Below are 13,728 nucleotides of genomic sequence, written 5' to 3' on the forward strand. Positions count from 1 at the left end.
TGTGCGGTATAACGTGTATAAGGGGTACTACTGTGTGGCATAATGGATAAAGGGCATTATTGTGTGGCATAATGTGTTATAAGGGGCATTACTTAGTGTGGCATAATGTGTAAGAGATATTACTGTATCACAAAACCACACCCCTTTTCAGAAGAATACCCTCTTTGTTTTTGGGGGAGGGGCACCAAATTACTGCCTTGGCCCGGGTGACAAAGATCCTAGTTTTGGCCCTGACTACAATGAATGGTTAAGGTACGTGCAGTCACTTTTTACCAAATATATACAGGTTGAGTCTCCCATATCCAAATATTCCGAAATACGGAATATTCCGATATCCAAAATACCCCTGGTCCCAAGCATTTTGGATATGGGAGACTCACCCTGTACTATGAATTTAGAGCAGCTAAACAAATGAATCTTTTCATATTCTTTTTAAGATTACTTTTCAGCATTTCACAGTTGCATAAACCTGTCATGTATTGAATACTCTGTAGATAGGTGCCATTGGTGCAGGGACAGTCTGGGTTGGCTATGTGTTCCACAGGTTAAATCCAACAGAGCTCCACATATTATTTTACAACAATACATGATGCAGGAAAATATGTGATTGTTCAGTCAGTTTAACTGCTCTGGGCAACTTCTCCACTGCTATTAGTCTAGCCCAATGGTCTCCAACCAGTAGCTCACGGTCTTAATTTTGGTAGCTCACCTAGCTGCAGTACTGTCGAGTCATTTAATATTTTTTTTACAAGCTACAACGATATTACTGTAATAATTAAATGCATTACAAGTTTTGTAGCTCTGTAGAAGGTTTCATTTTTCTAAAGTAACTCACACCTCAATTAAGATTGGTGACCACTGGTCTAGCCATTCTGTCCTGGTGCCTCTAATTGACATTGTGCATGTACATACCCAGAATCACCGCTTTATGGCCCTGATTCAGAGCTGGATGCTCTGACACAGCGCTCGCTCTGAATCAGGGCGTTTTTTGTTTTTTTTGTGTGCGGCCTCCTGGCAGCTCGCATAGCTGTGGGTGACCACCCACAGCTATAGCGACCGGCCAGGTTGATGGTCGCGATGGTCTAAACCATCGCGACCATCGGGCTAGCGACGAGACCCTTGTGGTAGGGTCTCTTGGCCGCAAGCCCCAGAGAGATTTCGGTTCTAATAGAGCCGGAATCTCTCCACTGACATCACTTGTGATGTCAGGGGGGCCGCCCCCAAATGGCAGGCATTCTCAAGGGAATGCCTCCGTTTGGGCAGCCACCCCCCCGGCCTGCCCACCAAAGGGGGCAAGCTGTCACTCAACATAGGCAGCTCGCCCCCTTTGGTGCAAGACCCAGAGCGACGGATTGCCCGTCGCTAGCCGGGTCTCGCGCATGTGCACAACGGAGCCGGCTCCGTCGTGCACATGCGCTGCGGGCCACCATCGACCCGGTTGCGAGCGCTCACACTTGCGACCGGGTCTGAATCAGGCCCTATGTACAGACATGGAATGTTTGAATATACAGAACTGCACCAAAAGGAAGCAAACTGACATACCTGGGTTAGCGTGCCTGTCTTTGGCTTGCAGCAGGAGAATGGTATAATACATATAAATAATGCCTGCCTGCCTGCCTGCCTGCCTGCTGCCTAGCAAAAGACAGGAAACGACACAGGGGAAGTGGAGGCACTCCATTATATACATCCAAGGGGGGATCTTTTACTACCTGTCTCTACCTATATAGAAGGGAGCTGACCCATTGTAGGGTCTGCCATGGAGCATTGGAGAAAACATGCTAATGTAATATGTATACGAGTATATTACACATATGTACTGCTATTACTAACAGGCCTGTACAAACCATATTGTTTTTGGAGAAGCTGCTGATGTTGAAGAGAAGATCTCTTCTGCTGTGTATCTGCATATGAAGGTGGAACATCGCCCATTCCATAACGCTGTTTCTTCCTATGTATCTATAAATAGAGAGAAAATAAGATTAAATAGTCTATGTGTATGGGACCCACTAAAATAGGTTACATTACACCTGGGCCTAGTATGTCAAAAGAGGAACAGATGGTAAAAATGGCATCTAACATGCAGATAAATAATACACATTACGCAGAGGGCATTTTCTGACAGTAGACAGCTATGGTACAATGCCTTTGTATCTATTACACAGATGTGACATGGTGGAAGTTAAGACATGTCTGTTAAATTGTAGTCATGGGCGCAGCTATAGTGGGTGCAGGAGGTGCCATTGCAATGGGGCCCGGAGGCTTAGTGGGCCCTGGACCCAGATTATATACTGTACCATACCAATTTCCCCGACTTGCCTGCTAAGCAATTGTGCCCGACCTGTTACCCAGCCTAATTGGGGTGACATTCCATTTTCAGTGCGAGGTTTGTGTAGTGGATGTTATGATGGTAAGGGGGCATTGTAATGTGGGATAATCTGAACTGGAGGGCACTGAAGTTTGGCATAATCTGACCTGCTCATTGTAATGTGGTATAATATGAACTGGAGGGCACTATAATGTGGCACAATATGAAGTCTAAGCACTATAGTGTGGCATAAAATAAACTGGGGTTACTGTAAGGTGGCATAATATGAAATGAAGGCCATAGTAATGTGGCACAATATGAGCTGGAGGCACTATAGTTTGGCTTAATGTGAACAGGGGGCACTGTAATGTGACATAATATGAACTTGGGACACTTTATGGCACAATGTGAATTGGGGGTACTGTGTGGCATAATGTGTATTAGCTGCCCTATAATGTGACATAATGTAAACTAGGCCACTACTATGGGGCATAACAATAACTAAGACACTACTATGGGGTATAAAATTAACTAGGGCTCTAACTAAGGAACCAAACTACTAATAATTGTAACTTGGACTACTATGGTTCAGAAAATGAACTAGGGCACTATTATGGGGTTTAAAATTTAAAAAGAATTAACTGCTGTGGAAAGGTGACTTTAGAAGCATTGAGACAGGGACTCCTTCAAAATGTTGCTATGGGTCCCACAAAGTTTGGGCTACGCCCCTGGTTGTAGTGCATGATGGGTAGCAAAGGAGTTTATAAGGGAGACAACATGATAATCCAGGTCTCTCCCAACCACTGAAGAACTTGGTAGAGTTAATTTGCAGAAACCCTGCAGCATGCAACACGTACATTAATTGAAATAAAATAAGCAATAAATCTTTAATTAGTAAGAAGTTGTAAGTGGCTAATATCTGCTTATGTTTATTACAAGTTATAACAAGATCTTATTTGCCTTTCTGGCCTCATTCTCTGGGGTCCCCAACATTCTTCCACACCAGGACCAGCTATGGGATAGTATTACTTCAATATAAACATAACATGACAAATATAATATAAAATGTACATTATTACCTGCATGCTAAAAAGTAACCAATACCACATAATGAACATTAAAATTAGAATAAATAAGAATAACACAGAATAGATTTTAAATATCAAAAATCAAAACAGCACATTTCAAAGAAGTTATTTTTGTCTTACTGTACAACAATAAACATTTTATGTAAAGTACTATAACGCCCATTTCATATATGCTTAATTAATGCAGAGCACTGAAAATTGTCTATTTTCAGTAGAGAGACAGAAATATTGAGTGCCAGATATAGGGCCTGATTCAGATTTCTGAATAGAGTAAAGGGGCCCATACATCAGCAAAAAATATATATAATAATTCACAGATTCTGTGATTTTATTTCCCCCAATTTAAAGATTCCCCAATCCAACAATCTGCGCCCATACATTACAGATATTTTGCAGTGATTTGCAGATCACAGTTCTGCCAATCTTGAATGGCTCCTTATTTTACTAGTTATGCTGGGTACACACTGGCAGATATATTGGGCAATCAATTGTTCAATTGCTACTACTATCTGCAGTCACCATATTACTCTGCTACTACTATCTGCTGTCACTATACTACTCTGCTACTACTACTACCTGCTGTCACCATATTACTCTGCTACTACTATCTGCTGTCACCATATTACTCTGCTACTGCTATCTGCTGTCACTATACTACTCTGCTACTACTACCTGCTGTCACCATATTACTCTGCTACTACTATCTGCTGTCACTATACTACTCTGCTACTACTACTACCTGCTGTCACCATATTACTCTGCTACTACTATCTGCTGTCACCATATTACTATGCTACTACTATCTGCTGTCACTATACTACTCTGCTACTACTACCTGCTGTCACTATACTACTCTGCTACTACTATCTGCTGTCACTATACTACTCTGCTACTACTACTACCTGCTGTCACCATACTACTCTGCTACTACTATCCAGGGGCAAACGCAGGAATTTTATAGGGGGGTTTCCAAACGGTTGATTAAAAAAAAAAGCAACTACAACTACATATATATTTGTGTGTATGTATATCACACACACAGCACGCAGCACACACCCTGTCACACACAGCACGCAGCACACACTCTGTCACACACAGTATGCACCCTGTCACACATAGCATGCAGCACACACTCTGTCACACACAGTACGCACCCTGTCACATGCAGCACACACTCTGTCACACATAGTATGCACCCTGTCACACGCAGCACACACTCTGTCACACACAGTATGCACCCTGTCACACGCAGCACACACTCTGTCACACACAGTATGCACCCTGTCACACGCAGCACACACCCTGTCACACACAGTATGCACCCTGTCACAGACAGCACACACTCTGTCACACACAGTATGCACCCTGTCACACACAGCATGCACCCTGTCACACACAGCACGCAGCACACACCCTGTCACACACAGTATGCACCCTGTCACACACAGCACACACTCTGTCACACACAGTATGCACCCTGTCACACACAGCACACACTCTGTCACACACAGCATGCACCCTGTCACACGCAGCACACACTCTGTCACACACAGTATGCACCCTGTCACACACAGCACGCAGCACACACCCTGTCACACACAGCATGCACCCTGTCACACACAGCACGCACCCTGTCACACACAGCATGCACCCTGTCACACACAGCAGACTGTCACAAACAGCATGCACCCTGTCACACACAGCAGACCGTCACACACAGTATGCACCCTGTCACACACAGCACGCACCCTGTCACACACAGCACGCACCCTATCACACACAGCATTCAACCTGTCACACACAGCAGACCGTCACACACAGTATGCACCCTGTCACACACAGCACACACCCTGTCACACACAAGACGCACTCTGTCACACACAGCACGCACCCTGTCACACACAGCATGCACCCTGTCACACACAGCAGACCGTCACACACAGCATGCACCCTGTCACACGCAGCACACACCCTGTCACACACAGCATGCACCCTGTCACACACAGCACGCACCCTGTCACACACAGCATGCACCCTGTCACACACAGCAGACTGTCACAAACAGCATGCACCCTGTCACACACAGCAGACCGTCACACACAGTATGCACCCTGTCACACACAGCACGCACCCTGTCACACACAGCACGCACCCTATCACACACAGCATGCAACCTGTCACACACAGCAGACCGTCACACACAGTATGCACCCTGTCACACACAGCACACACCCTGTCACACACAAGACGCACCCTGTCACACACAGCACGCACCCTGTCACACACAGCATGCACCCTGTCACACACAGCAGACCGTCACACACAGTATGCACCCTGTCACACACAGCAGACCGTCACACATAGTATGCACCGTCACACACAGCAGACCCTGTCACACACAGTATGCACCGTCACACACAGTATGCACCGTCACACACAGCAGACCCTGTCACACATAGCAGCAAAACACACACACACAGTATGCACCATGTCACACACAGCAGACCCTGTCACACATAGCAGCAGAACACACACACAGTATGCACCATGTCACACACAGCAGACCCTGTCACACATAGCAGCAGAACACACACACAGTATGCACCATGTCACACACAGCAGACCCTGTCACAAACATCAGCAGCACACACACACAGCACGCAGCACACACTGTCACACACAGCACACACCCTGTCACACACAGTATGCACCCTGTCACACACAGTATACACCCTGTCACACACAATATGCACCCTGTCACACACAATATGCACCCTGTCACACACAGGACACACCCTGTCACACACAGTATGCACCCTGTCACACACAGCACGCACCCTGTCACACACAGCACGCAGCATACACACACAGCACACACTCTTTTACACACCTCTCTGCACAATTTACTTACTTCCTGCATCCAAGGAGTTAATCATCACGAGTCAGCTTGTCGGGCTGAACGGGACCCTGGAGCAGTGTAGGGGTGAGGAGTGCAGGCTGCCTGTGTTACTCAGTCAGTCACAGGAACACACACTGCACTTTTGAATTTGCTGCGTTTAGCTTCCCCGCACATGGACCCGATTACACTTATTATAAAGAACGCTACCAGGGCTACTAATATACCAGTGTGCCCCCTCAAGCCCCAAAACACCCCTGTACCTTTAGTTTCACAGCTGCTGTCATCCCTTTACTTCACTGCATCCCCGGAGGTGGCCCAGTTCTCAATCAGAGTGTCTGCCTCTGCTCTGCTGCGGACCTCCTTCTAAGTGCAGGACTGCTGGGTGATCCTCGTTCTCTCTCCCACTGCCACGCTCCCTCTGGGAGGACTATAAGGCAGTGTACGGGCAGCTCCGATCGTGGAGGGTGGCCTGCAACTGGTGCAGAGACGGAGACAAGGCTGTCTCTGTCTCTGAAAAAAAAATTTGGTCCCTCAGGGGGGGTTTCTGGGGACTCAGAAACCCCCCCTGCGTGCGCTACTGCTATCTGCTGTCACTATACTACTCTGCTACTACTACCTGCTGTCACCATATTACTCTGCTACTACTATCTGCTGTCACCATATTACTCTGCTACTACTATCTGCTGTCACTATACTACTCTGCTACTACTACCTGCTGTCACCATACTACTCTGCTACTACTATCTGCTGTCACTATACTACTCTGCTACTACTATCTGCTGTCACCATATTACTCTGCTACTACTACTTGCTGTCACCATATCACTTTGTTACTATTATCTGCTGTCACTATACTACTATCTGTGGTCACTGTACTACTCTGCTACTACTATCTGCTGTCACCATATTACTCTGCTACTACTACTACATGCTGTCACCATATTACTCTGCTACTGCTATCTGCTGTCACTATACTACTATCTGCTGTCACCATATTCCTCTGCTCAGGGGCTGGCTGGCAACTTTTAGCCTGGGGGGCAAATGCATGCAGGCGGCCCTGGCAGAGGGGTAGCGTGTAGCCAGGGTGCCCAAAGAACATGCGTACTACGGCGCCCCCCCCCCCTCAAGTGTTCCAGGGAGGAGGCGGGTCCATATGGGATTAATGTAAAGTAAAAATAAAGATTAGGAACAGCCCCGTCGTGGTGCCCATATGCAGTGCCCCCCTGTGCCCCAGGAGAGGATCCCTTATGCAGGCCTCCAGGAGTGGCCCCAGTAGTGATCCCTCTATGCAGTGCCCCTTATACAGTGCCCCCAGTAGTGGTCCCCCCTGTGCAGTGCCCCTTGTGTCCCCAGTAGTAAGCCCCTTATATAGTGTCCCCATTAGTCCGGTCAGCGCTACACACGCGGTGCAGTCTGTGTCACAGTGACACAGACTGCCCGCGGCCCGCATGACGCTGCGGCCCGGGGAGCACATGGCACCCTGACCCCCGGCCCAGCCCGCCACTGACTGCTACTACATGCTGTCACCATATTACTCTGCTACTACATGTTGTCACCATATTACTCTGCTACTACATGCTGTCACCATATTACTCTGCTACTACTATCTGCTGTCACTATACTACTATCTGTTGTCACCGTACTACTCTGCTACTACTGTCTTCTGTCACCGTACTACTCTGCTACTGCTATCTAGATTTGGGTGTGTCCAAATTGAAATATAAATTCTAGTGTAAAAATAAAGTTGCCCAACATTTGTGGGTTACATGCAAAAGCTGCCAGTATTTAAAAATTTATGTATTTGCACCCCTTGTATTGCAGCATGGTTTGTCCACGTACACAGTTACTTGCTCTATCTTACCCTTTCACACTACAAGCAATAACCTGGGTTATTGCACATGAACACGCAGCAACCAGGGTTACTGTGCAGTGTGAAAGGGCCAGGTTGAAATAAGCCAGTATTTCAACCCTGGTAATTAGCAGGATTGAACATGGGTTCAACCCGGCTTGCGATGCAGTCTGAACGGGTAACCCGGGTCCCGTTCACAGCATAGGAAGAGCCGGTGCTTGGAGATGACCTCATCTCCAAGCACCGGCTCAGCACGTGATGGCGGTGACATCATCGTCGGCAATAAGCCGGGTCAGGCTGCCAGTCTGAAAGGGGTCTCAGCCAGGTTTTACCCAGGATGGACATGTGAACCGGGTGTGACCCAGCATTGTATACAACGCTGAGTCTGCGCTAAGGAGAGGTACCTCCTTTAGAGGTACTTTTGTCAAATTTATATCTATCAGTAGGGCATCTCATATGAGGCTCAGACAGTCCTCTAGCCCTTACATATATGTTCCAATTGGAATTTAAATATCTAACATAAGCACGTTTTTTATGGGTTGTGAACCGGTTATATTGTATTGACTAGTATGTAAAATATTTATTTGACTGCAGTCATTAATGTTTGTGTATTGTATTTAATAAATTCTATAAATTTTTTACATCTTATGGGAATTGTGCAATTAGGGCCTGATTCAGAGCCGTTCGCTATTTGTGGTCGTTCGTTCAAAAACAAGGGGTGGCTATTCAAATGATCCGTTCGCAAATTGCAGTCTGTTCCCACCTCTAAGTCTGAACGAGCGAGCAAAACATACGCTCGTTTTTTTGATAAAAACGCCCCCTGGCCGCACGCACCATACGTCATGTCCGCTATTTATTAGATTAATCGAGTACATCGTACAGCGTATGAACTGCTCGCTATTCTTGTGGTTGGTGTTTTCAACCGCTATTTTGCGAGCAGTTCTGAGTTAAAAAAAACCAAGTGACGTGGTCAATGACGCTGCTGTATTAATTATGCACTCCCTTAAAACGCCCGTTTTGACCTTTAAGCACGGCTGCGTTCGGATCTCCACTCCCCGTTTTCAAGCACCTTCCCCTGTTACCACCCACATATGCCTCATTCTGTCACTCAAAATAGCAGGCCCTCGCTATATTGCGTACCAACGATTTTCGGCCGCACTGACTGGTTCGCGCATGCGTACTAAAAACCGTACGCATGCGCAGATGTGCGAACATCGCTCGGAACGAGCGTACTGCCGCTAGCGAGTGGCTCTGAATGAGGGCCTTAATCCTTAGTGCAGACTCAGGGCCTGATTCAGACCCGCTCGCGAGCGATGAGCGCTCGCAAGTGGGTCGATGGTGCCCTAATGCGCATGCGCACGATGGATGGAGCTCCGTCGTGCGCATGCGCGAGACCCGGGGAGCGACAGGGAAGCTGTCGCTCCAGGTCTCACACTGAAGGGGGCGTGCTGTCGATGTTGATTGACAGCACGCCCCCTTTGGCGGGCATGCCGGGGGCGTGGCTGCCAGACAGAGGCATTCCCATGGGAACGCCTACCGTCTGGGTCCAGCCCCACTGACATCACTAGTGATGTCAGTGGGAGTGATTTTGGCTCTGATAGAGCCAAAATCACTCCAGGGCTTGCGGTCACCGAGACCCTACCACAGGGTCTCATCGCAAGCCCGATGGTCGCGATGGTCTTGACCATCGCGACCATCGTCATGGATGCTCGCATAAGCTGTGGGTGGTAATCCACAGCTATGCGAGCGTCCAAGAGGCCGCTCCAAGTTTAGGTAGGAGGGCCCTGATTCAGAGCGAGCGCTCTGGTCAGAGCGTCCGGCTCTGAATAAGGCCCTCAGTGTTGTATATATACATCTGTTTGTTTCGGAGGGGTTTGGACTGTTATCTCTTGAGTCAGCTGCTGTGGATTAAGGTATTTTTAATCAGCTATATAGCGCTCCTTCTCTTTTGTTGACCCAGCATTGCCATGTGAAAGGGGTATACTCTATTCCCAAATCTGAATTAGGGCCATAGACCATTACAGTTAGCCAGGTATATATATACGGGATGCAATCGGGAAGCCGACTGACATTATACCAACAGCCGGCTCCCCGACTGTCATATCCCGGCGGGGGTGAAATGACCGGCGTCTAGATGTGGACGCCGCTCATTTTACCAAAGCCGGGAGACCGGCGCCCAGCATCCCGATCGAAGGGATGCCGGGCGCTGCGAGCGGACAGCCGTGGGGGGGGAGGGTTAGGTTTAGCGCACCCAGGGGGGGACTTAGGGTTAGGCACCCCCCCGGGAGGTTAGGGTTAGGCTAGGGGGGGGGAGGGTTAGGGTTAGGCATCCCCGGGGGAGGTTAAGGATAGGCTAGGGGGAGGGGGGGTTAGGATTAAGCACCCCCAGGGGGAGGTTAGGGTTAGGCACCCTCGGGGGGAGACTTAGGTTTAGTCAGCGGGGAAGGGCGGGGGTTAGGTTTAGGCACTTGGGGGAGAGGTTAGGGTTAGGCAACCCTAAGGGAGGGTTAGGTTTAGGGGGGAAGGTTAGGTTAGTTAGTACTTACCTGGGGACGATCGGGATTTCCAGCGCTGTCGGGCTGCCGCTGCCGGGATCTGTTCCTCTGTCAGACTGACGCTGCCGGGATTCGAACTGCCAGCCATGCGGCCGGCGGTATTACATACCGATTTCATATATACTACAGGAGCACCATTAGTGTTAAATATTGAAAGTAATACTTAAGGTCTCCAAAACAGTCCAGGCAAAAATAAAATGTTCTGATTCTGCATAGCTGGCAATACGGACATGCCTTAGGCAGCTGTGATGAAATGACAAGGCTCAGCATGTCCTGCCACTTTCTGGTTCCACCACAGCTGGAGAAGGACAGATTACACTTACATTATTTCAAATCGCATAATGGGCCTGATTCATTACAGATCGCAACTGCGAATGCATTAGCGATTACGCACGCAGTCACAGCACACATAAAGAAGCCCACCTTACCTTACACACAATACTTAGCAAGACTGCAAAACCATCGGTAACATGGAGTACCATCGCAGCCTCACGCACACTTGCACAAGCTCTGACCTTACTCAGGAATTGCTAACTTCAGCACACGCAGTGAGTACACAAGCTGCTTATGGCATCGCAGTGGATAATTTATACGTGCCCATGCAACAGTGTTAAAATGCACTGGCATTCCTGTGTTTCGCTGACCAACCCCCATCACCACCCCCAAACGGTACATCCTGTCAAACACTCTGCAATGGGTATGCATAGTGTCGGAAGTCGTAGTCCCAATCGCAGTGGAATGTTCGCGCACACACACTGCGATGCATACGCACAACGCATAAATCGGCCGACTGCGTGCATATTAGCAACTGCGATCCAAGCTGTATCAGGCCCATTATCCCAAAACTTCAACTATCATCATCATCATCATCATCATCATCATCTTTTTCTTTTTTTTTAAATAGTTATTGTTAGGAGAACAACAAATTCAATACAAATGAACATAAGAGTTATCCAAAGCACAATAAAACACACATATATTATATTAACAATATGGCAAGATATTCATATATGTTTATAGTAAATAGATCCATTTAGGTAACAGCTGTGCACAGGGCAATTGATCACATATATAAATAGTGGACGGGTTAAAGAAAAGGTGGTGGTCAGAAACTACCATCATCTTATGTGCTTTGTATTATATGTAGTGACACCCCTAAATAATATTAAATTGTGAATGACATTCATTATTCTCTTTGCCTACCTTTTAACGCTGAGCAGCATCCCACATACATGCTTTATATTGGTGGCCACACGATGAAACCTCCTCTGTTCCCCCTGCGTATATATAAATGCATTCTAATGACACAAGATCAGTGCATGGTAAGAGTGGTTATTAGAGAATATACATTACCTTATCATTAGCGTGAAGCATGCTGCTGCCAGTACACCTTTCTCTAACAACACTGAGTTGCTAACAGAGCAGGCTGTAGGAGGAGACACACTTATCTACAGTACGTGACTGATCCTCAGGTATGTGTAGCCAGGGTGACATTGCTGAGAGAATGGATGATGCTTGCAGAAATAAATAACACTTTTCTGCATACCCTGAAACATGAATCACTGGGCTCATGTTATTAACATTCTAAATAAACAAAATAAATGTTTCATAGTACAGGGTAACTTGTTTTAAAGACATACTTGATATTTATTACTGAGGAATTGTTATTATTGTTGGAAGGAGTGCACTCACTCACTGGAGCTCAGGGCCTGATTCAGAGCCAGTTGCTCTGACAGAGCGCTCGCTCTGAATCAGGGCCGGTCTTTTTTTTTTTTTAGAGCGGCCTCCTGGCCGCTCGCATAGCTGTGGGTGACCACCCACAGCTATAGCGAGCGGCCATGATGATGGTCAAGACCATCGCAACCATCGGGCTTGCGACGAGACCCTTGTGGTAGGGTCTCGTGGCCGCAAGCCCCAGAGAGATTTTGGCTCTAACAGCCGAAATCTCTCCCACTGACATCACTTGTGATGTCAGTGGGGCCACCCCCAGATGGTAAGTGTTCTCATGGGAACGCCTCCGTCTGGGCAGCCACCACCCCGGCCCGCCCACCAAAGGGGCGTGCTGTCACTCAACATCGACAGCACGCCCCCTTTGGTGCGAGACCCGGAGCGACGGAGTGCCCGTCGCTATCTGGGTCTCGCGCATGTACACAACGGAGCCGGCTCCATCGCGCGCATGCACTCTGGGCCACCATCGACCCGGTTGCGAGCGCTCAGCGCTTGCGACCTGGTCTGAATCAGACCCTTAGTCAGAATGTGCTGCTACTGCACATGCAAGGAGTCTCCATACATCTTTACTCCATTGCATCCTCTGAGACTCTCACTCCAGCTAGCCAGAGCTATTTCAGTGACCAAACATAACCGCAAGTACCCTATACCACCACCAATATATCTGCCTAAGCATTCACCCAGCTCACGCTCAATGCACACTACAACACCCAGCATTAACCTAAGCTCCAAACTTTTATATTCCATCCACACCGATTGCCTACCGCTGTTACACCTGTGATATCCCTGTGTCAATTGTTACTTGCTGTTCAGCCAGATTACAGTAAATCTAACAACTGGTTAAGCATACCACATGTGGACTAACCACCACCAGCATCAACACCTCTGTTACACACACAGGGCTTGATTCAGCTTTGGGAATTGAGTAAGATATAGCACGTAACTGATCATCTTGGTGAAACCATACTGCACTGCAGGTGAGACAGATGCAAAATGTGCAGAGAGAATTAGATTTGGGAGGGGGATGTCCAATCTGTCATCTAAATTACAGTGTAATAATAAAGCTGTGCAGCATTAGTGGGCTACATGCAAAAGCAGCCAGTATTTACCCTGCATGCAAAGTAAAATGTATGTATTTGCACCCCTTGCATTGCAACATGGTTTGTCCTGGTTCACAGTTGCCTGCTATATCTTATTCTATTCCCAAAGCTGAATCAGGCCCACAGTACCATCAGTAACTTGGCAAATACATGTGCACCTGGGTTTAATTTCTCATCTGGAGGACTACTGCACTAAGCACATTC

At 47.6% G+C, this 13,728-nt stretch overlaps 1 pseudogene across 1 annotated transcript in view; it reads right to left on the reverse strand.

Annotated features, from left to right (window-relative positions):
• The window catches only part of LOC148517348 (uncharacterized), a 165,208-nt pseudogene extending 153,085 nt beyond the window's left edge, over window positions 1-12,123 (reverse strand). Inside the window, exons 1-3 of the transcript XR_015879298.1 lie at window positions 12,050-12,123; window positions 11,900-11,994; window positions 1,845-1,956 (exon numbers count right to left, since the gene is read on the reverse strand). The product of XR_015879298.1 is annotated as an uncharacterized LOC148517348 (transcript). The remainder of the gene's footprint in view (window positions 1-1,844; window positions 1,957-11,899; window positions 11,995-12,049) is intronic.
• Window positions 12,124-13,728: the final 1,605 nt, after the last annotated feature.

The sequence above is a fragment of the Taudactylus pleione genome, unplaced genomic scaffold, assembly GCF_031769625.1.
Source record: "Taudactylus pleione unplaced genomic scaffold, aTauple2 ptg000218l, whole genome shotgun sequence".
Taxonomy (NCBI): Eukaryota; Metazoa; Chordata; class Amphibia; order Anura; family Myobatrachidae; genus Taudactylus; species Taudactylus pleione.